Below are 21,954 nucleotides of genomic sequence, written 5' to 3' on the forward strand. Positions count from 1 at the left end.
CCTCTGTTCTGCCTCAAGTGCCCTGTCCATTATTCCACGCAGCGTGTGCTCCAACAGGTGGACAAGGGGGACAGTGTCACTGATGCATGCACTGTCACTGCTCACCATCCTCGTGGCCTCCTCGAATGGTGACAGGACAGTGCATGCATCCCTGATCATGGCCCACTGGCGTGGGGAAAAAAAACCAAGCTCCCCTGACCCTGTCCTGGTGCCATAGTCGCACAGGTACTCATTGATGGCCCTCTGCTGCGTGTGCAGCCGCTGCAGCATGGCCAACGTTGAGTTCCACCTGGTGGGCATGTCACAGATTAGGCGGTTCTTGGGCAGGTTAAACTCCTTTTGGAGGTCCGTCAGCCGAGCACTGGCATTATATGACCGGCGGAAATGCACACAGACTTTCCTGGCCTGCCTCAGGACATCCTGTAAGCCCGGGTACCTGCCCAAGAACCGCTGCACCACCAAGTTAAGGACGTGAGCCAAACAGGGCACATGGGTCATTTGTCCCTGTCGGAGGGCAGAGAGGAGGTTGGTGCCATTGTCGCAAACCACCATTCCTGCCTTAAGTTGGCGTGGCGTCAACCACCTCTGAACCTGCCCCTGCAGAGCTGACAGAACCTCTGCCCCAGTGTGGCTCCTGTCCCCCAAGCACACCAGCTCAAGCACCGCATGGCATCTTTTGGCCTGCGTACTTGCGTAGCTCCTTGAACGCCTACGGAGCACCGCTGGTTCCGAGGAAGAGGCCATGGAGGAAGAAGAAGAGGAGGGGGTGGAGGAGAGAGGTGTGTCACAATCAGCATTTTGGAGGCGTGGTGGCGGAACAACCTCCAACACTACTGCACCTTGTCCTGCATCCTTCCCAGCTGCCAGCAGAGTCACCCAATGCGCCGTGAAACTTAGGTAACGTCCCTGTCCATGCCTGCTGGACCATGAGTCAGCGGTAATATGCACCTTACCGCTGACCGCCCTGTCCAGCGAGGCATGGACATTGCCTTCCACATGCCGGTAGAGAGCCGGAATCGCCTTCCGTGAGAAAAAGTGGCGTTTGGGTACCTGCCACTGAGGAACCGCACATTCCACAAACTCACGGAAGGGGGCAGAGTCTACCAACTGAAAAGGCAGCAGTTGAAGTGCTAGCAATTTTGCCAAGCTAGCATTCAACCGCTGGGCATGTGGATGGCTGGGAGCAAACTTCTTTCGGCGGTGCAGCAGCTGGGGCAGGGAAATTTGCCTGGTACAATCTGACGTCGGTGTACCAAAAGCAGATTGCCCACAAGTACTTGGCTGTGACACACCTAATTCTACACCTTCATTCCTCTCACTGCAGGTCTCAGAGAGGACTGAAGGTCTAGTGGGGTTGGAAATCTCAGCTGATGAGGAGCAAGGAGAGATCCTCTTTGTTCTTTGGTGTGGGTCTTTTAGATACGCTTGCCAACGAACTGCATGGCAGGTCAACATATGTCTGGTCAAGCATGTGGTACCCAAGCGGGAGATATTTTGGCCACGCGAGATACGCTTGAGACATATGTTGCAAATAGCAGCGGTGCGATCTGATGCACTCGTCTCAAAAAAGGCCCACACCAAAGAACTTTTTGAATAACGCGCAGAGACTGCAGCGCCCTGCACATGTGGAGCTTTGGGGTGTGATGCAGTCAATGTGCTGCCCTTAGGCTGGCCCCTGGAGGGCATCCTGCCTCGTTGGTGATGTGCTGCCGCCTCCTCCTCCTCCTCCTCCTCCTCCTCCTCCTCCTCTCTCCTATCAGGCACCCACGTTGAGTCAGTGACCTCATCATCCCCTCCCTCCTCATCACTGGAGCAAACCTGGCAGTATGCTGCAGCAGGGGGAGCATGACTGCCAGATTGCTGTCCTTCTTGGGCACCCCCTCTGTCCGCGCTCATGTTACTGCCTTCATCGAGCTCAGTATCGTCATCAGAGCCTTCCAAACGCTGGGCATCCTCCTGGAGCATGTACCCAACACTGTGGTCAAACAGTTCGAGGGAATCCTCATGAGGACATGGTGGAGCTAGGGAAGGAGTCACTGATGACATTGAGCTGAGGGAAGAGGCCGCTGCTTTGCCAGACAAAGCACCCTGGGCATGGGTGAGAGAGGATGAGGAGGATGAGGACGGCTTGGTCATCCACTCGACCAAGTCTTCCGCATGTTGCGGCTCAACATGGCCAGCTGCCGAAAAAAAGGCCAAGCGTGTCCCATGGCCACGTGCTGATGAGGATGCACCGTCTCCACGACCAGCACTAGACACAGAGCCTGCTTGCCCTCTCTTATTGGCTTGTGACTGTCTGCCTCTCCTTCTTGGCCTTCCAGACATACTAATGGCCTGTAGCTGCACTAAGCTGGGATAGAACACCTGTAATTTTCTTCAAGTAGCTTTATATACTGTAACCAGACAAGCCTGCCTGTCAGTAGGAAGATAACAGGAACGGATCTAGCTGAACACTGTGAGCAGGACGCACTGTACTAAATGTAAATAGTCTAGCTGCCTGACCGTGGTACTAATAGGATCAAATAGAACACCTGTAATTTTCTTCAGGTAGCTTTATATACTGTAACCAGACAAGCCTGCCTGTCAGTAGGAAGATAACAGGAACGGATCTAGCTGTACACTGTGAGCAGGACGCACTGTACTAAATGTAAATAGTCTAGCTGCCTGACCGTGGTACTAATAGGATCAAATAGAACACCTGTAATTTTCTTCAGGTAGCTTTATATACTGTAACCAGACAAGCCTGCCTGTCAGTAGGAAGATAACAGGAACGGATCTAGCTGAACACTGTGAGCAGGACGCACTGTACTAAATGTAAATAGTCTAGCTGCCTGACCGTGGTACTAATAGGATCAAATAGAACACCTGTAATTTTCTTCAGGTAGCTTTATATACTGTAACCAGACAAGCCTGCCGGTCAGTAGGAATTTAACAGGAACGGATCTAGCTGAACACTGTGAGCAGGACGCACTGCACTAAATGTAAATAGCAGGAACGGATCTAGCTGAACACTGTGAGCAGGACGCACTGCACTAAATGTAAATAGCAGGAACGGATCTAGCTGAACACTGTGAGCAGGACGCACTGCACTAAATGTAAATAGCAGGAACGGATCTAGCTGAACACTGTGAGCAGGACGCACTGCACTAAATGTAAATAGCAGGAACGGATCTAGCTGAACACTGTGAGCAGGACGCACTGCACTAAATGTAAATTGCAGGAACGGATCTAGCTGAACACTGTGAGCAGGACGCACTGCACTAAATGTAAATAGTCTAGAAGATAACAGGAACGGATCTAGCTGAACACTGTGAGCAGGACGCACTGCACTAAATGTAAATAGCAGGAACGGATCTAGCTGAACACTGTGAGCAGGACGCACTGCACTAAATGTAAATAGCAGGAACGGATCTAGCTGAACACTGTGAGCAGGACGCACTGCACTAAATGTAAATTGCAGGAACGGATCTAGCTGAACACTGTGAGCAGGACGCACTGCACTAAATGTAAATAGTCTAGAAGATAACAGGAACGGATCTAGCTGAACACTGTGAGCAGGACGCACTGCACTAAATGTAAATAGCAGGAACGGATCTAGCTGAACACTGTGAGCAGGACGCACTGCATTAAATGTAAATAGTCTAGATAGAAGATAACAGGAACGGATCTAGCTAAACTGAATACAGTGTATATATATATATGCAACACCTGGGATGCATATATATACACAATACACTGTAAGTGCAGCTAACTGACTGACTGTTCTGCCTAATCTATCTAACTCAAATCAAATGACACTGTCTCTCTCTCTCTCTATCTCTCAGCACACCGGAACACACACTACACAGGGCCGCCGTGCAGGCGGCCTTATATAGTGTGGGGTGTGTACTAAATCCCCTGAGCCATAATTGGCCAAAGCCACCCTGGCTTTGGCCAATTACAGCTCTCTCTACTGACGGCGCTGTGATTGGCCAAGCATGCGGGTCATAGTGCATGCTTGGCCAATCATCAGCCAGCAATGCACTGCGATGCCGCAGTGAATTATGGGCCGTGACGCGCCACACGAATTTAGCGCGAACGGCCCATAACGTTCGCAATTCGGCGAACGATCGAACAGCCGATGTTCGAGTCGAACATGGGTTCGACTCGAACACGAAGCTCATCCCTACTCTCTATGATATTGTGACCTTAAAGAGATCCCATCCCATATTAAGAAATTTAGTTCAAACCACAGAACTGTAAAGAAGAAACAGAAAGCATATCTCTCCTGCTTTCCCAGAGCTGAGCCTTGATCTAATTCTTTCAATCAAGACAGTGATTAGTGGCTCCATGTAGCACTATGCAGTGTTTAACCACTTGAATACCATCCCTGTTATACACCTTTGCTGCCAGACCATTTGAGTCTGGAGACAGAGTCCTCTTTGGATTTCTACTCCCAAAATTGCTGAGTAGGTTTCCAATTACATAGAGGACTATTGGGCTACTAACCTCCATTCCACCTTTAAAGCAGTGGTAAGGGTCTTCTATATTAACATTGTGCAGCATTGCATTTCTTTTCACTATCTTTAAAACATAGCTTAGAAATGGACCTCCTGATGTGCTCTTGTAGAGACTTATGGAGCTCTCCAATTACATGCTGTTGAATAGACCCAAAAGCATCAATTATGTTTATCAGCATGCTTGCATGAAACAGTGGGAAAAATGGGAAGTTAGCTTTTCTTTCCCCATCTGGATTATCATGACATTACTATTTCCAATGGTACTGTTATGACTAATTCTTTAGAGATTAATACCATTTTCACTCAATACTATGAAGCAATGTATGCAGACTCATTTCAGTCTTCTGAGATGACTTTTACTGTTTTGTTTTTTTTGTATTCATCCAATTTTTACAGTTTTCCTCCACGCAGCAGCAATTACTTGATAACTCTTAATGGAGGAAGAAATTACAGATGCTATTCACTCCCTCCTCAAACCTAATAAAAATAAAACCCTGGGCCTCGATGGCCTGCCATTAGAGTGGTATCAATCCTATGTTATTGTCCTTGTCTCTAAGCTACATGGTTTGTTTCTTGAAGCTTTTTCTGCATGTAGTCTCCTTGATTCTATGGCCAAGGCAATTATTGTCCTCCTACCCAAGCCTGTCAACAAGGATAAATTCTTATGTGGGTCCTATCGACCTGTCTCATTGCAGAATAGTGATGTCAAGATATTAGCTAATGTACTCTCCTATTGCCTAACTAAAGTTATTCTATCCCTCATTAATACTGATCAATCTGGCTTTATGCCAGGTAAGAGTGCCTACAATAATATTCAACAGTTACAGTGTATCTACATATCCATAGTGCTGCTAGATTATGGAAAAGTGGGTTGGATGTTAAAAAGGCATTTGACACAGTCATATGGCCTAATCTGTGTGACACGTACATGTCATGTATGGGTTTTAGCTTTCAGTTTATTAAGTGGGTTTCCCTTTTTTATGCCAACACCAAGGACACATTCATACTAACAGGAATGTTTCCACAGCCTTTTCACTTCAGAGGGGTACCCACACTCACCACTTTTGTTTGTAATTGCCATGGAGACACTGGCATTGTTTGTTTGACAAACCCCTCCAATGGCTGCCATCTGCTGGGGCCCTCTGGAAGAGAAGATTTCTTTATATGCAGAAGATGCACTCATTTATCTTGATGGGTTTGAGGCCACCTTATGTACTTTGATGCAAGTGGTGGAGGAGTTCAGGGATGTTTCAGGCCTTAGAGTGGTTTGGGATTAGTCTATCACCTTCCCTACTGGTCCCTTGCAACCATATACTTATTTACAACATTCTGATCAACATTCTAACCTGCAAATTTCTAACATATTTGGAGGTTCAGATCCACTCAGACCGTAATAAATTTCTACCCCTTAATATTACTCCCATCAACAAATGGAGACCAGGTTACACACATAGATTTCCTTACCCCTAAGTGTTCTTGGCAGAATAAATATATTAAAATGATATATTTACCAAAATTTCTTTATGTCCTTAGAACATCCCCAATGTTTCTTCTCTTGCTGGAGGCTTTCTCGTCTGGCCTAATTTATTTATGTATTTCATTGCCTCTCAACTCACCTATATATATGATTGGCTTCATTAAGCCTTTCCCCAACCCCACCACCACCCTTATGTCAACCCTTATTGGGGTACTTCTTCGGGTCTCAAGGATGAGATTAATAGGTGCGTTACTTACAAAGTTTAAAATTTTCGCCCGAAGTATGTTTTTTGGCTTGTCTTCACTCTAATTGCATGCCTTGGACTCCCATATAGAAAAATTGCAGATTATAGGAATTATTGGATCATCCTGACTTAAGTTGTTGGTTTAACAAAGGCATCACTCATGTTTCTCAACTATTTGACAATGGCAGTTTTGTTTCTTTTGTGACACTTAAAGAGGGATATTACTTATATCCTTATATACTAATTATTCCATTTTCAAATATTTTCTGCCATGACACGCATTTAATTGACACTGCTTAATTGCCATGTTTCCTATTAGAGCATCTACTGTATGACTCTGGATATACTAAACTAATCACTACTTTTTATGATAGCTTACATGCCAAGGGCTCCATTGCCTTTGAATCTACAGAGATGGCTCTCACATATCCCTTAAGGAAGAGGGCTGAGAGGAAGCTACCGATACCTGTTTTTTAAGATGTCATTAGTACAGCCAATAGATTTACCCAGTTTACATTTATTCATAAGTCTCCATTACACACCTGCCAAAATGTTCCATATGGGTCTTGGAGCACAGGCCTGTTGCTCTAGATGTGGGGAGGTTTCTGGTAGTCTGATGCATATGTTCTGGACTTGCTCTCATCTCTCTATATTCTGGAGTAACTTATTCATCCTTTTGGAAACTAAACTGGGCTTCCAAGATCCTAAGTTCCCTGCGGGGTGTTTGTTGTGAATTCCTAAAGATTTTATCCCACTGACTTACAGTCACATTATATTTCATCTGCTTTTCTTCTATGTAAAGCCATCCCTTTGAATCAGAAAAATACCCGCTATGGTGCAACAAGTCTGTCACCTGGTAAACTATACTTTGCCTAAATACAGGATAGTCTACACAGGTAGGGCCTACCTGAAAAAATGTACTAATATTTGGCAGCCCCATCTTGACATCTTTGCATCCCAATGGGCTGATGTCTTTATCTCTCAGCTGTCTCGTTAACCTTTTTATTATTCTCTCTGGCTTTATATACGTGAAGTGATGCTGTTGGGAACATATCTATTTTTTGTGGAAAGGGGGAGAGCAGGGGATGAATGTGTGTATCTGCATGTGTTGTGTGGTTGCTTCCATGGGATTTTGAGTTCTTGTATACTTTCTTGTGTACACTGTTTTTATTTATTTTGGGCTCTGCATAGCCTTCTGCCATTGGTCATGTTATTATGCCAATGGTGGTAATTTTCTTTTGTTCAACACGAAAAAACGTATTAAATAAACACCTCTTTAAAAGAAAAAAATGGCCCTGTCCTAGGATGGTAAAGCTGCTTTGGTGGTATTCAATAACCACTGGGTTTTATGTATAATTTATATTTATATAGCCACCAGTGTGCAGCCCCAAATTATGGGTCATAATAAATTCCAAGCATCTTTATTGTGCTCCACACTCAGTGAGATCACCATATATAAGAATGACACTCACTTAAGAATTGACCTCCAAATTATAGGTAGGTCAAACATGCATCAGCTCTAGGGATGAGCTTCGAGTTCGAGTCAAACTCATATTCGACTAGAACATTGGCTGTTCGCAAGTTCGCCGAACAGCGAACAATTTGGGGTGTTCGCGGCAAATTCGAATGCCGCGGAACACCCTTAAAAAGTCTATGGGAGAAATCAAAAGTGCTAATTTTAAAGGCTTATAGGCAAGTTATTGTCATAAAAAGTGTTTGGGGACCTGGGTCCTGCCCCAGGGGACATGGATCAATGCAAAAAAAAAGTTTTAAAAACGGCAGTTTTTTCAGGAGCAGTGATTTTAATAATGCTTAAAGTCAAACAATAAAAGTGTAATATTGCTTTAAATTTCATAGCTGGGGGGTGTCTATAGTATGCCTGTAAAGGGGCGCATGTTTCCCGTGTTTAGAACAGTCTGACAGCAAAATGACATTTCGAAGGAAAAAACCCATTTAAAACTACCCACGGCTATTGCATTGCCGACAATACACATAGAAGTTCATTGATAAAAACGGCATGGGAATTCCCCACAGGGGAACCCCCAACCAAAATAAAAAAAAAATGACCTGGGGTTCCCCCTAAATTCCATACCAGACCCTTCAGGTCTGGTATGGATTTTAAGGGGAACTCCACGCCAAAAAAAAAAAAAAAACGGCGTAGGGTCCCCCCAAAAATCCATACGAGACCCTTATCCGAGCACGCAACCTGGCAGGCCGCAGGAAAAGAGGGGGGGACGAGAGTGCGCCCCCCCTCCTGAACCGTACCAGGCCACATGCCCTCAACATTGGGAGGGTGCTTTGGGGTAGCCCCCCAAAACACCTTGTCCCCATGTTGATGAGGACAAGGGCCTCATCCCCACAACCCTGGCCGGTGGTTGTGGGGGTCTGCGGGCGGGGGACTTATTGGAATCTGGAAGCCTCCTGTGAAATGGTAAGGGGGTACTTACCCCTACCATTTCACTAAAAAACTGTCAAAAATGTTAAAAATGACAAGAGACAGTTTTTGACAATTCCTTTATTTAAATGCTTCTTCTTTCTTCTATCTTCCTTCATCTTCTGGTTCTTCCTCCGGCGTTCTCGTCCAGCATCTCCTCCGCGGCATCTTCTATCTTCTTCTCCTCGGGCCGCTCCGCACCCATGGCATGGGGGGAGGCTCCCGCTCTTCTCTTCATCTTCTTCTTCTTCTCTTCTTCCTTCTTCTCTTCTTCTCTTCTTCATTTTCTTCTCCGGGCCGCTCCGCACCCATGCTGGCATGGAGGGAAGCTCCCGCTGTGTGACGGCGCCTCTTCGTCTGACGGTTCTTAAATAACAGGGGGCGGGGCCACCCAGTGACCCCGCCCCCCTCTGACGCACGGGAAATGACAGGACTTCCCTGTGGCATTCCCCGTGACGTCACAGGGAAGTCCCGTCAAGTCACCGGGGGAAGCCTCCCCCCATGCCATGGGTGCGGAGCGGCCCGAGGAGAAGAAGATAGAAGATGCCACAGAGGAGATGCTGGAAGAGGAAGAACCAGAAGAGCCAGAAGAACCAGAAGAAGAAGATGAAGGAAGATAGAAGAAAGAAGAAGCATTTAAATAAAGGAATTGTCAAAAACTGTCTCTTGTCATTTTTAACATTTTTGACAGTTTTTTAGTGAAATGGTAGGGGTAAGTACCCCCTTACCATTTCACACAGGGGGGGCGGGATCTGGGGGTGCCCTTGTTAAAGGGGGCTTCCAGATTCCGATAAGCCCCCTGCCCGCAGACCCCCACAACCACCGGCCAGGGTTGTGGGGATGAGGCCCTTGTCCTCATCAACATGGGGACAAGGTGTTTTGGGGGGCTACACCAAAGCACCCTCCCAATGTTGAGGGCATGTGGCCTGGTACGGTTCAGGAGGGGGGGCGCACTCTCGTCCCCCCTCTTTTCCTGTGGCCTGCCAGGTTGCGTGCTCGGATAAGGGTGTGGTATGGATCTTTGGGGGGACCCCACGCCGGTTTTTTTTTTTTTTTTGGCGCGGGGTTCCCCTTAAAATCCATACCAGACCTGAAGGGCCTGGTATGAAATTTAGGGGGACTGCCACGTCATTTTTTTTTTTTTAATTTTGGTTCGGGGTTCCCCTGTGGGGAATTCCCATGCCGTTTTTATCAATGAACTTCTATGTGTATTGTTGGCAATGCAATAGCCGCGAGTAGTTTTAAATGGGTTTTTTCCTTCGAAATGTCATTTTGCTGTCAGACTGTTCTAAACACGGGAAACATGCGCCCCTTTACAGGCATACTATAGACACCCCCCAGCTACGAAATTTAAAGGGATATTACACTTTTATTGTTTTACTTTAAGCATTATTAAAATCACTGCTCCTGAAAAAACGGCCGTTTTTAAAACTTTTTTTTGCATTGATCCATGTCCCCTGGGGCAGGACCCAGGTCCCCAAACACTTTTTATGACAATAACTTGCCTATAAGCCTTTAAAATTAGCACTTTTGATTATTCATGTTCGTGTCCCATAGACTTTAACGGTGTTCGCATGTTCAAACGAACTTTTTTCCTGTTCGCATGTTCTGGTGCGAACCGAACAGGGGGGTGTTCGGCTCATCCCTAATCAGCTCTTATGGTATTTGAAATTTTTATTGGATGGAGATTGAATATCATTTGAGAAAGAGTGGTGTCTGTAATCATACTTGGTTTAAGTGATTCATTTAGTAGTTTTCTACCTGTGTGTTTGATCTAGCTATAATCTGGAAATCAACATCTTCTGTGAGTGTCATTCCTATAAGGTGGCTCTACTAAGTGTGGAGCACAATAAGGATACATCAAAGGAAGAAGGATATACCACAACACATGGGGGGTTGTTTACTAAAGGAAAATCCACTTCGCACTGGAAGTAAAGTTGCTGTAGATCCGAGGGGGACATGCAAGGAAAATAAGAAACAGCATTTTAGCTTGCACATGATTGGATGATAAAATCAGCAGAGCTTCCACTCATTTCAGATCTACCCCTTAGATTTAGAGCGACTGCACTTCCAAGTGCACTTGCAGTGCAAAGTTGATTTTCCTTTTGTAAATAACCCCCTTGGTGTTTGACACTTTAGATGATTTGCAGAATGTATAATTACCTTTGAATTGCCTTTGTTGTAATAATATTAGATTAACACTTGCAATTTTTTACTTGACAATTTTGCCTTTTGGGTTAATAATGTTCATAGCATGAAATATTGGTTCACATACACATAGTTTTTGTATAGGGGATAATGTTACATGTGTAGTGTGAGAAAGATTTTTTTTTAAATCATGATTAAGCACTGCCCTTTTTGTCACATATTATGCAGTATCTTTTAATTGGGTAGATGCTTTTAATAAGAAAGGCAGTGAGTGATGAGAGTCTTTTGCACATACATGCTAAAATTCTATTTAGAATTTTGTATTTATCTGCAGCCAAAAACAGCTTTTACAGGCAAAAAAGGGTCACATGTTTTCATTGTACACCCTTTACACCATTACAATGACATATAGACATAGTAGGGATCACAGACAGCCACTGAGAGGCTAATTTGTTATACTCTTGGATTTGCTAGCACAGTTCTAGAAACTATCTGCTTGAACTATGGGAGCCTTGAACTGCTTGATGGATAGGTTGCCATTTTTAGTAGGTGAAAGCCATGTGTAAAAAGACATATACAGTGTTTAGTGATTGTGAAGGGCATGGCATGATTTTTATCTTGGCTATATTTAAACAAAGTGGTTGGAAGCAGTTGTGCTTCATTTATACAGTACGTATTACTGTGCAACAGTCAAAATTAATCATATTGATAGTGGTTCAAAAGACTAGCAGCTATGTACTAAATGTTCTTGCTTATTTTACTCCACACAATAAAATATACAACTGAGTTTATTTTATGACCATTGGCATATATACTGCAGGTAAAAATGTACAACTATTACCAGACAATGCAATAAGACATTCTGGGTCTTAAAAACATTTTAAATGTTGGTCCCTGAATAAGGCTACTATACAAAAAATATTGTAGTGCCCTTTGATGCATGCGATGAGGATCACTGAGAAACACTGGATTAGAGAATAGTTAAATCCCGTGTCAGGTCATTTGCCAGTTGTTTCCCATTAGGAGGATTGCCTTTATTTCTTACCCCACAAACACAACAAGAGATAAAAGGAAGTCTGTTCAAAATGAGCAAAAATCCATTCTTAGACAGGTGTCACAATTGTACCCATTGGACGATGTCCTGTTTATTACAGTTCAAGTGTCAACTCAAAATGTTGGATTTTCCATCACTTTCAATCCCAGTGACAATGGTCATTAGAACAAACATAGAATGTAAATCCCCTCCTTGTGGACCTAATAAAAACACAACAGAAGTTCTATCCCTCACTTCATATCCAAAGCTAATAAAAAAGGTTTCCTCTATGAGTGATGAACAGGTAATTTCAGTGAAATAATATACTGTAAACAGACAATACTCCACTGCTAACTGTATTTTTCTCTTCTACCTCTGGGCTGCAGGAGCAGTTGAGAGTCACTGCACATATAGCTTTTAAAATACTCCAAAACAAGGAATGGAGTGCATCTCACCCTAAATGCAAAATTCTAACTTATTAACCTCCCTGGCGGTATAATTATTTCAGATTTTAGGTGCTGAAATGAGTACAATTATTTTGCATGGAAATTTGGTGTTTTATATTGTAGGCCTATAATTCTTAGGAATAATTCACTTAAATCTGTCCAAACCAGAGTCTAGTAGACATCCCGGGTATGATAAAGTTTGAAAAACAAAATCATAAATTATAATATAATAAATAACTATAAATAATTATACCAAAAAATAATATAATAATAATAAAAATTATTCAATAATGTAATTAAATCAAAAACACTTAAATTTGCTCAGTTGCAGAATTGTCACTGTCATTACTTTTCAGTGTTTGATGACGGATTTCCCTACAAATCACTATCGCTCAAATCTGCGAGTGATTCTAATTCATTATAGCTGTTTTTTAGCTGGTCTAAAACCACTTTTGATGTAAAGGGATGGTTTTGGTTGCTATGAACAATCTCCAGTTTCCAGGCAGAAAGAACAGTTTTTATAATATAAAACAATGTGAGAACCTCTGCACTACTAAAAGGTGCAAATAAGTGTAGTGCTGCAAAATCTGATGGTGTTCACAAATCAACCATTGAAAAATATGAATAAACAAAAAAGTGATTTTGCGCAGAACACTGCTAACAGCAACACGTCACAATGAAAAATATGAAAAATAAATAACATGTGAAACAATAAAGTTATAGTGCTTGGTTGCTACATAGAAGATTCTAAGCTGAGAATCAAAGTGATCCCCTGGGGATAATGATAATAAAAAACTGTGTCAATAATGATAATGATGATGTGTAAAAAATGGTGAGTAAAAAGAAAAAAAAAGTGAAATGGACAAATATTAAAAATTAAAAAAGTGATAAATAATGAGAAAAAGCATGCTGGGGTAAATCAATAGATCAATGAGTCCACAAAAATGATGAATAATGTTCATGGATCTTCTCAATAGGTGAAATAAGTGATGTGGGCAAAAGTGGATGGCATCTGAATAAGGATGTGCTCACAGAGCCCTTACCTCAAAAGGCATAGATAAAAGCCTTAGTAGTCGATGTTGCTAGATGGCAGTACGGACCATTGATTGCCTCCAGTAGGTGGATGTTGGTTGTAGGGCCGAGTCAGGTTTGCATCAAGATCCGGATATCCATATAGACAGGGAAAGAAGAAAAAGGGGGGCCTCCAATCGTGTAGTAGTAACATCCAAATTTATTAAGTAAAAAGCACTGTACAGGGCATTGCAAGGAGCATAGCACAGTACAAAACGGTGTGGCGCCGTCACCTAATACGAAACTTCCGGTCCGCAACAAAAACAACTGGGTCACAGGGTACTAACTTCCGGTTGCGTTGGCTAACGTGAATCCTACGCGTTACGTCACGTGTCCTCGTGACTTCCTCAGGGAATCCGATTGGCTGAGCAATCAGTTCCTTTATAGTGGTTGGACAGGAAGTGGCACGGACATCATTTTAGCGGAGTCCGAAGATGATTAGTATATGCTAATGCGGCGGATAGGTGAAAAACGGTTAAAAACTTTACGGCAAGTACAGTGGAAAGCTTTAATAAAAATAGTTTAAAACATATATATATATAATGTACATATAAGAAAATATAAACAAAAAATATATATATACAGTTGGAGGAACAAGGCAATGGAGGTAATGTCAACTAAGACAGCCTAGAAAACGCTCACTGCTGACATCATGTGGAAATTTAGGTAATTGCGTATAGTCTGATAAACATGGGTAAGCAGGTCACTGATGGCCAGGAGGGTAATAATAAAAATATTAATATTAAAAATATTAAAATGGGCTGGGCATACTTCATACAAATGGATGATGAATAGTAAGGTCATCTCAAAAATAAAAATAAAAATCAAAGCGAACTGAGGTTAAAAATATAATGAGCACACCGGAAATTCAATAAAAGGTTCACAATCAACAGTACATATTAAAATCAATAATCACTAATAAAACAATTCAAGTCGAAGTCTATATTTAACCCATTTGGTACTAATGTATTCATTTTATGGATCCATTGGGATTCTTTCTGATTAATGCTCCTAATTTTATGGTCACATCTCTAGGATTTATGGTATCTATTTATACCCCAAAAGGTCATTTCAGCCGGATTACTATTATGGACTGCAGCAAAATGCCTCGATACATTGTGTTTTGGAAATTTTTCATAATGTTTTGCACATGCTCTTTAATTCTAACTTTTAAAGCTCTTTTAGTTCTTCCTACATGCTGTAGTTTGCAAGAGCATTGAAGGACATACACGACCCCCTCTGTATGACAGCTGATAAAATCTTTGATTGGATGTGTATGTCCGGTGCTTGTTGCCAGAAATTCGGTCTTTTTTCCTTGGAATTTTTTAGAATGTTGACATGCAAAACAATATTTACGTGGAAAGAATCCTTTTCCATTAAAAAAAGAAAAGGGATTATTAGAGGGAGGGTCCACTGCATTTTTCATGATCAGATCCGGTAGTGTGGTGGCACGTTTATATATGATCACTGGTTTATCTGATAAAATACTTTGAAGGTGTTTATCACCTTTCAAAATATGCCAGTATTTCTTAAGTATTTTTTCAATGTCTTTATGCTGTACAATAAAATCAAGGACCAGTGCTGGTGCTTCTGATAATGGTTGTGTTTTTTTATCACCATAGATCATTGAAGACCTATCAAGAGATTGTACCAATTGAATTTGTTTATTGACAAATTCTGAGGTGTAACCTTTCGCAATAAATCTCTTGCCAATTAGATCAGCCCGTGTCTTAAAATCAGAATCTTTAGTGCAATTTTGTCTGATTCTGACTAGCTGACCCTTTGGAATGTTAAAATGCTATGGTTTATGATGACAGCTGGTAATAGGTAGATAGCTGTTTCTTGCCACCTCTTTGAAGTGTGTTCTGGTGATAAGTTTATCATTATCAATACTAATTAAAGTCGAGAAATTGTATTTGTTTTTCATCAATTTTCCAAGTAAGAGCTATATTTCTGTCATTCTGATTCAATTTGGACAGAAATTTTTCCAGTGAATCTTTATTACCATTCCATATAATTAAAATGTCGTCAATAAATCTTTTATAGAGTTCTAGTTGACAGGCAGTGTTATTATGTACTGCTTCTTCTTCCCATTGGACCATGAAAGCATTGGCCACACTTGGGGCAAATTTGGCTCCCATGGCGATTCCTGTGATCTGTTTATAGAAATCGTGATTGTGCCAGAAATAGTTGTTTTTAAGAGAAAAGTCTATGCATTTAATGAGGTACTTCCTCTGCATGCATTGTAAGTTAGAGCCCTTGCACACTGGGGCGGGGGGCGTCATTTTACCGTCGGTATGCGGCCACTAGCGGGGCGGTTTTACCCCCCGCTAGCGGCCGAGAAAGGGTTAAATACCACCGCAAAGCGCCTCTGCAGAGGCGCTTTGCCGGCGGTATAGCCGCGCCGTCCCATTGATTTCAATGGGCAGGAGCGGTAAAGGAGCGGTATACACACCGCTCCTTCACCGCTCCGAAGATGCTGCTAGCAGGACTTTTTTTACCGTCCTGCCAGTGCATCGCTCCAGTGTGCAAACCCTCGGGGCTTGCACACTGGAATGAAAGCAGCGGCACTTTCGGGGTGGTTTGCAGGTGCTATTATTAGCGCAATAGCGCCTGCAAACCACCCCAGTGTGCAAGGGCTCTTACTAAATTGTCTCAAAACCCATTTCGTGGCCTCACATGCTTGGTGGTGTTTAATAATTGTGTACAAGGAGGATACATCGGCAGTTGCCAGTAAAGTTCTTCTTTCCAGGACAGTTGGTAATTCCAATAACTGTAAGACATGTTTCGTGTCCTTAAGATATGCTGTTGTACATTGGACAGCTGGTTGGATGAAACTGTCAATGTACTGGCCTAGTCTTGATGTTAATGAATTAATGCCATTAACAATGGGTCTCACTGCCGGATTCTCTTTGTTCTTATGTATCTTTGGGATGGTGTAAATCACTGGGATTCTGCATGAGTCTGGTACTAAGTAGCGAGCTTCTTTACTGTTCAAAATTGCCTTCTTTACTCCCAGCTGAACAATTGGTTCTAGTCCTTGTTTGACTTGCGTCATGGGGTTTCTTGAAAGTTTGGTATATGTAGTAGAATCTTTAAGTCGTTCGATTTCATTCAAATAATTTACTTTAGTTTGAAGCACCACTCCTCCTTTATCAGCTGGTCTGATTACTTTATATTTTTTAGCAACTAATGATCGTATGCCTTTTTTAATGTGAATGGGTTCCTTGACTTTCTTAATTTTTAATTCATCTAGGTCTTTTAAGACCAGATTTTTAAAGACTTCGATATGTTGATTATCATGAACCTGAGGGTTAAATAAAGATTTATTAAGGGGCGTGGCTTGGACTCCATCGAGATGGCAGTGTGAATCCTGAGCTCCGGCACACAGCATGATAATACAGCAGCTCACGGTGACTAGAGGCACCGCAACGATCACCCGAACCGGCGGATTGTTTCCCTAACAGACCGGCAGTATGCCTAGAAAGAGGCAAGCGGAACATCGTCCAAAAAAGCTGACAGACTATTACATACAGCCGCCGCGGCCTCGTGGACAAGATTGCGCCGGCTCCTCTCCCTCACAGCGATCGGCTCACAGGCACCCACAGGGCCATGACGAACAAGCGTACAGGCAAGCTTTTGATTCAGGAGAATTATCTCAACCCCCTTCACCACTCAACAGAAGCCCAGCTAAGTCTCGCTTCAGGATGGATGAACCAGGGATGCAACACTGTGAGGTAAGGTCTAATGCTGACTCACAAGAACACATAAGAGAGCTCCCTGACTCCATAGTCTCATTCCCCACGCTGAACCAACCAGTGTCAGACACAACACTTAAAGACATGCTCATCTCTCTAAGAAGTACTATTCACACTGATATGATGGCATGTATGAGAAATTTTAAAACAGAACTTACAGCAGTGGGAGACAGAGTTGACCATATTGAAAACAAAATGGGGGAGTACGCCACTACCATTAACGACTTAGTAGACGCACATGATGCTGCAGAGGATGAACAAACATGGATCAAGGCAAAATTAGCAGATTTGGAAGACAGATCCAGAAGAAATAATGTTAAGATTTGAGGGATCCCTGAAACGGTACAATCTTCTGATCTGCGTACCTATGTAACAGCAATGCTTACTGCCCTCATGCCTGACATCCCTGCCATTGAGATTTCCATAGATAGGATCCACAGGCTACCTAAACCCTCATTCATTCCAGAAAATGCTCCCAGGGATGTTCTGTTTCGAATGCATTTTTACCAAACAAAAGAACACCTGATGTTAGCCACACGTAAAGGGGAACACCGCAATACTGATTATGTAGCACTACAGTTCTATGCAGACCTGTCGCAATTCACCTTGCAACTGCGTAAGAATTTGAATAATATCACTAAAGCATTAAGGAACCACAATGTTACCTACAGATGGGGTTATCCAACTAAACTGCTGGTTACTAAGATGGAGTGAACCATGTGATCACATCTCCATCCAAAGGCTACCATTTGCTCCAAAAATGGAAGATCACACCAGAGGATCACTCCACCCCTCCTGACACCAGGAATCTCAACAAAATTCCCCCTGAATGGCAACAGGCCTCAGCCTCTAAATGACACAATTTCTATCAACTACTTGTCATTATGCCTCAAAGTCTTAGCCCTGTCATAGGGCCCCGCCTTTTGGAGCTTATTCCACACCACAAACTCCCACAACCTGAGCAGACATGATCTGCACCTGGGTTATTATTACACATCTTTTAAGTTCCGGGTTATGCTGTTCGTTTTTTGTTCTCTATTTTCTCGGGAACTTTTCCTACCATGTTACTCAAACCCTCTCAACTTCTATCAACATCCTGGACAAGCTAACCACAGATCCTGTATGAGCATCAACAAGCATGACAATCGAAAAATCGATGAACACAGCCCGCTTGCATATGATTCCAATAGTGAGTACACTTATCACCTGACACAAAGCACCACCTAAAAAGCCATTATGCCGCTTAAAATTCTTTCTATAAACGCACATGGTTTAAATCACCCAGCTAAAAGGATTTCCCTATGGAAAGAGGCAGACTCATCTCAGTGCGATGTGCTTTGTGTCCAAGAGACACATTTTCATCACAATGCTCCTCCTAAGTGTACTCACAAATCCTTTCAGCACCTCTTTTTCGCCAACATGCCGGCCAAAAAAAGAGGAGTGATGATCGCAGTCAAAGACATAATCTCCTTCAACCTAATATCAGCTACATCTGATCCATCAGGAAGATATCTTATTGTCATTTGTGACATAAATAATATCTGCTACACTCTGATGAACATCTATGTTCCCAACAAACACCAAATTAGATTTTTAAATGGTCTCATGCGGAAAGTTAAGAAAATACAACAAGGAGCTCTTATAATTTGTGGAGACTTTAACATTGTCCCTAACCCACTAATGGACTCTACTACTACACCCTCAAAAAGGACTTCATCCTTAACATATTTTTTGCGTTCTCGTGATTTATATGATGTTTGGCATTGTATGCACGCCAGTGAAAGGGATTATTCATTTTTTTCACATAGACATTGCACATACACGAGAATTGATCTGTTCTTGATGGATAAGTGGCTTCTTCAAAAAGTATCCCAGACCAAGATAGGCACAATAACATGGTCAGACCACGCCCCCCCATTCTTCTTATACTGAATGATTCCTACCCTAGCACCGCTACTTATCTATGGCGCGCCAATTCACACATCATACAAAATCCTAAAACTAAAAAAACACTGGAAGATCACTTGTCCAGATACTTTCAGATCAATTCTTCCTCCACTGATAATGCTTTTTTATTGTGGAATGCACACAAAGCTTATATAAGAGACATATTTATCCAACTAGGAGCGAGGATTAAGAGGCAGCGGCAGCAGAACATTACCAACTTAATAACAGAAATTGACACACTGGGAGCTCTCAACAAAACTAAACCTACCCTCTTCAATAGCACAAAACTCACCTCTCTGAGACATGACCTTAGAATCATCCTACTACAAAAATTTGAATATACAGAAAAGAAGTCGAAAATGTCCTTTTATTCGACTGGTAACAAAGCTGGGAAAGCGATGGCCAGGAGAATGCAGGGACAACGTTTCAAGACCAAACTAACTCACCTCATCCACCCCCAAAGCAAAGAAAAAATATATGACCCACAAGGCATTGCGGATGCATTTAGCGACTATTACAGCTCTCTCTACAATTTGAACCAAGACGACCTTACACCACAACCTACACCAACAACTATAAACGATTTTTTGTCTAACATTAAATTACCTACACTTACACCTACTCAACGCCAAGAACTCAGCTCACCCTTTTCTATGACTGAATTATTACAAGCAATAAAAACACTCCCAAGCAACAAATCCCCAGGCCCAGATTAAGTTATAGGAGACTATTATAAGAGCTTCCAGTCATTTTTTGTCTAACATTAAATTACCTACACTTACACCTACTCAACGCCAAGAACTCAGCTCACCCTTTTCTATGACTGAATTATTACAAGCAATAAAAACGCTCCCAAGCAACAAATCCCCAGGCCCAGATGAACTTATAGGAGACTATTATAAGAGCTTCCAGTCAATTCTAGGATCGCACCTCCTCAAAGTATTCAACGGTGCAGCTGCCTCTGCTTCTTTTCCTCCTGAGATGCTTGAGGCACTCATTGTGACACTGCCTAAACCTGGGAAGACACCGGATCAACCCCAAAACTTTAGACCTATATCATTATGAAATAATGATTTAAAAATCTACGCTAAAATGATAGCACTTTGAATGGTGGATATTCTCCCCACCCTGATTGACCCTGATCAATCGGGCTTTACAAAGGGCAGGCAAGCCTCTGATGCGACACGATGCCTAATCAACATAATTCACATAGCCAGGAGGACTCGTACGCCTTCTCTGCTCCTATCCCTGGATGCAGAGAAGGCATTCGACAGGGTACATTGGCTCTATCTTTCACAAACCCTAAGAAAATTCGGTTTTGCGGGTCATATATTATCTGCGATCCTGGCCCTGTATACCTCACCACCAGCTAAAGTTTACACATCAGGGATGCTCTCTAAATCCTTCAAGTTTACAAATGGCACAAGGCAGGGCTGCCCTTTATCCCCTCTCATCTTTAATCTCTTGATGGAACCTCTTGCTGCATATATTAGACAATCACCCAATATACAAGGCTTCATGGTCAATAAGAAAAAACACGTCATTAGTCTTTTTGCTGATGACGTAATCCTAATGCTTACAGATCCGGTGTCTTCCCTAGGTAAAGTATCCTCTGTACTCCAAGATTATGTCAAAGTGTCATACTATAAAGTGAATGAAACCAAGTCATATATACTAGATCTGGGCATGTCTCAACAGAACAAAATAGATTTGCAAGCTAATGTCCCATTCATTTGGAGTACCCATATGATTAATTACTTGGGGATTAATCTTACATCCCATCCTGACCAGTTGTTCAAAGCTAATTACCTCCCGCTTGAAGGTAAAGTAAAGGAAGGAATGCAGTCATTAAGCAAACATATATTATCATGGTCAGGAAGGCTAGCAGCATTTAAAATGCAAGTATTACCTCAAATATTGTATGTATTTAGAACTGTCCCTATTCCAGCCCCAAAAAACTTTTTTAAACATTTACAAAGCACACTCGCCAACTTCCTTTGAGAGGGTAAAAAAGCAAGAAGCGCATTCTCTAAATTTAGCAAACTAAAAAAAGCAGGAGGGGTAGGAGCGCCAGTATTCATTGATTATCACAAAGCCGCAGTACTGGCACAGGTAAAAGGGTGGTTCCCTAACCAAACAACGCCACTTAGGGGTCTCCTAGAGCAAACCAAATTCCAGGTAGGAATCTCAACAATTTCATTTTAGCTTCCCCTTTTATAACAAAAAATTAAAAATGCATCCCCCACAGTCCTAGTCACTCTGGATTACTGGAAAAATGAATACTATCCAAATCTCCCTTAACGCCCATTACCAATCTTGCTATACCCACTGCTGTAATAGCACTGTTAATACCTAACTTATGTTTATCCAAATGGACATCTGGAGGCATACAATGGACTTCAGACCTATACATAGACAACAAACTGAAAACCTTTATACAATTACAATCAGAATATGCTCTTCCATCTTCTGAACAATTTAACTACAAGGGTAACCTAATTTCTCAAAAGTAGACAACTGTTACAATGCGACTTATCTTGGAAAATACATGTTTACCTTACTTCTAAAGAAAACTGCAGAGGCGGAATATCACTTTTCTACAATTTCCTTGACCATAAATCTATTCTCAAGAAAACAACTCCTATGCTTGCATGGGAAAGGGACCTAGACACATCGTATACAGTAGAACAGTGACACAAAGCGCTACAATACATCTACTCAGCGACTAAAAGTACTAATCTTTGGGAATTATCCCAAATCACACAGAGATGGTATCTAACCATATACAGAATAGCCAAATTTGACCCCTCTACACCTTCATCATGTTGGAGAAATTGCACACAAACAGGCACCCTGTTCCACATACTGTGGACATGCGGAAAATTGGCTAAATTCTG

At 42.4% G+C, this 21,954-nt stretch overlaps 1 protein-coding gene across 32 annotated transcripts in view; it reads right to left on the minus strand.

Moving 5' to 3' along the window:
• The window catches only part of PTPRD (protein tyrosine phosphatase receptor type D), a 2,697,868-nt gene that overhangs the window by 1,284,121 nt on the left and 1,391,793 nt on the right, over positions 1-21,954 (minus strand). The window lies entirely within an intron of this gene.

Source organism: Aquarana catesbeiana, linkage group LG01 (assembly GCF_042186555.1).
Source record: "Aquarana catesbeiana isolate 2022-GZ linkage group LG01, ASM4218655v1, whole genome shotgun sequence".
Classification (NCBI taxonomy): Eukaryota; Metazoa; Chordata; class Amphibia; order Anura; family Ranidae; genus Aquarana; species Aquarana catesbeiana.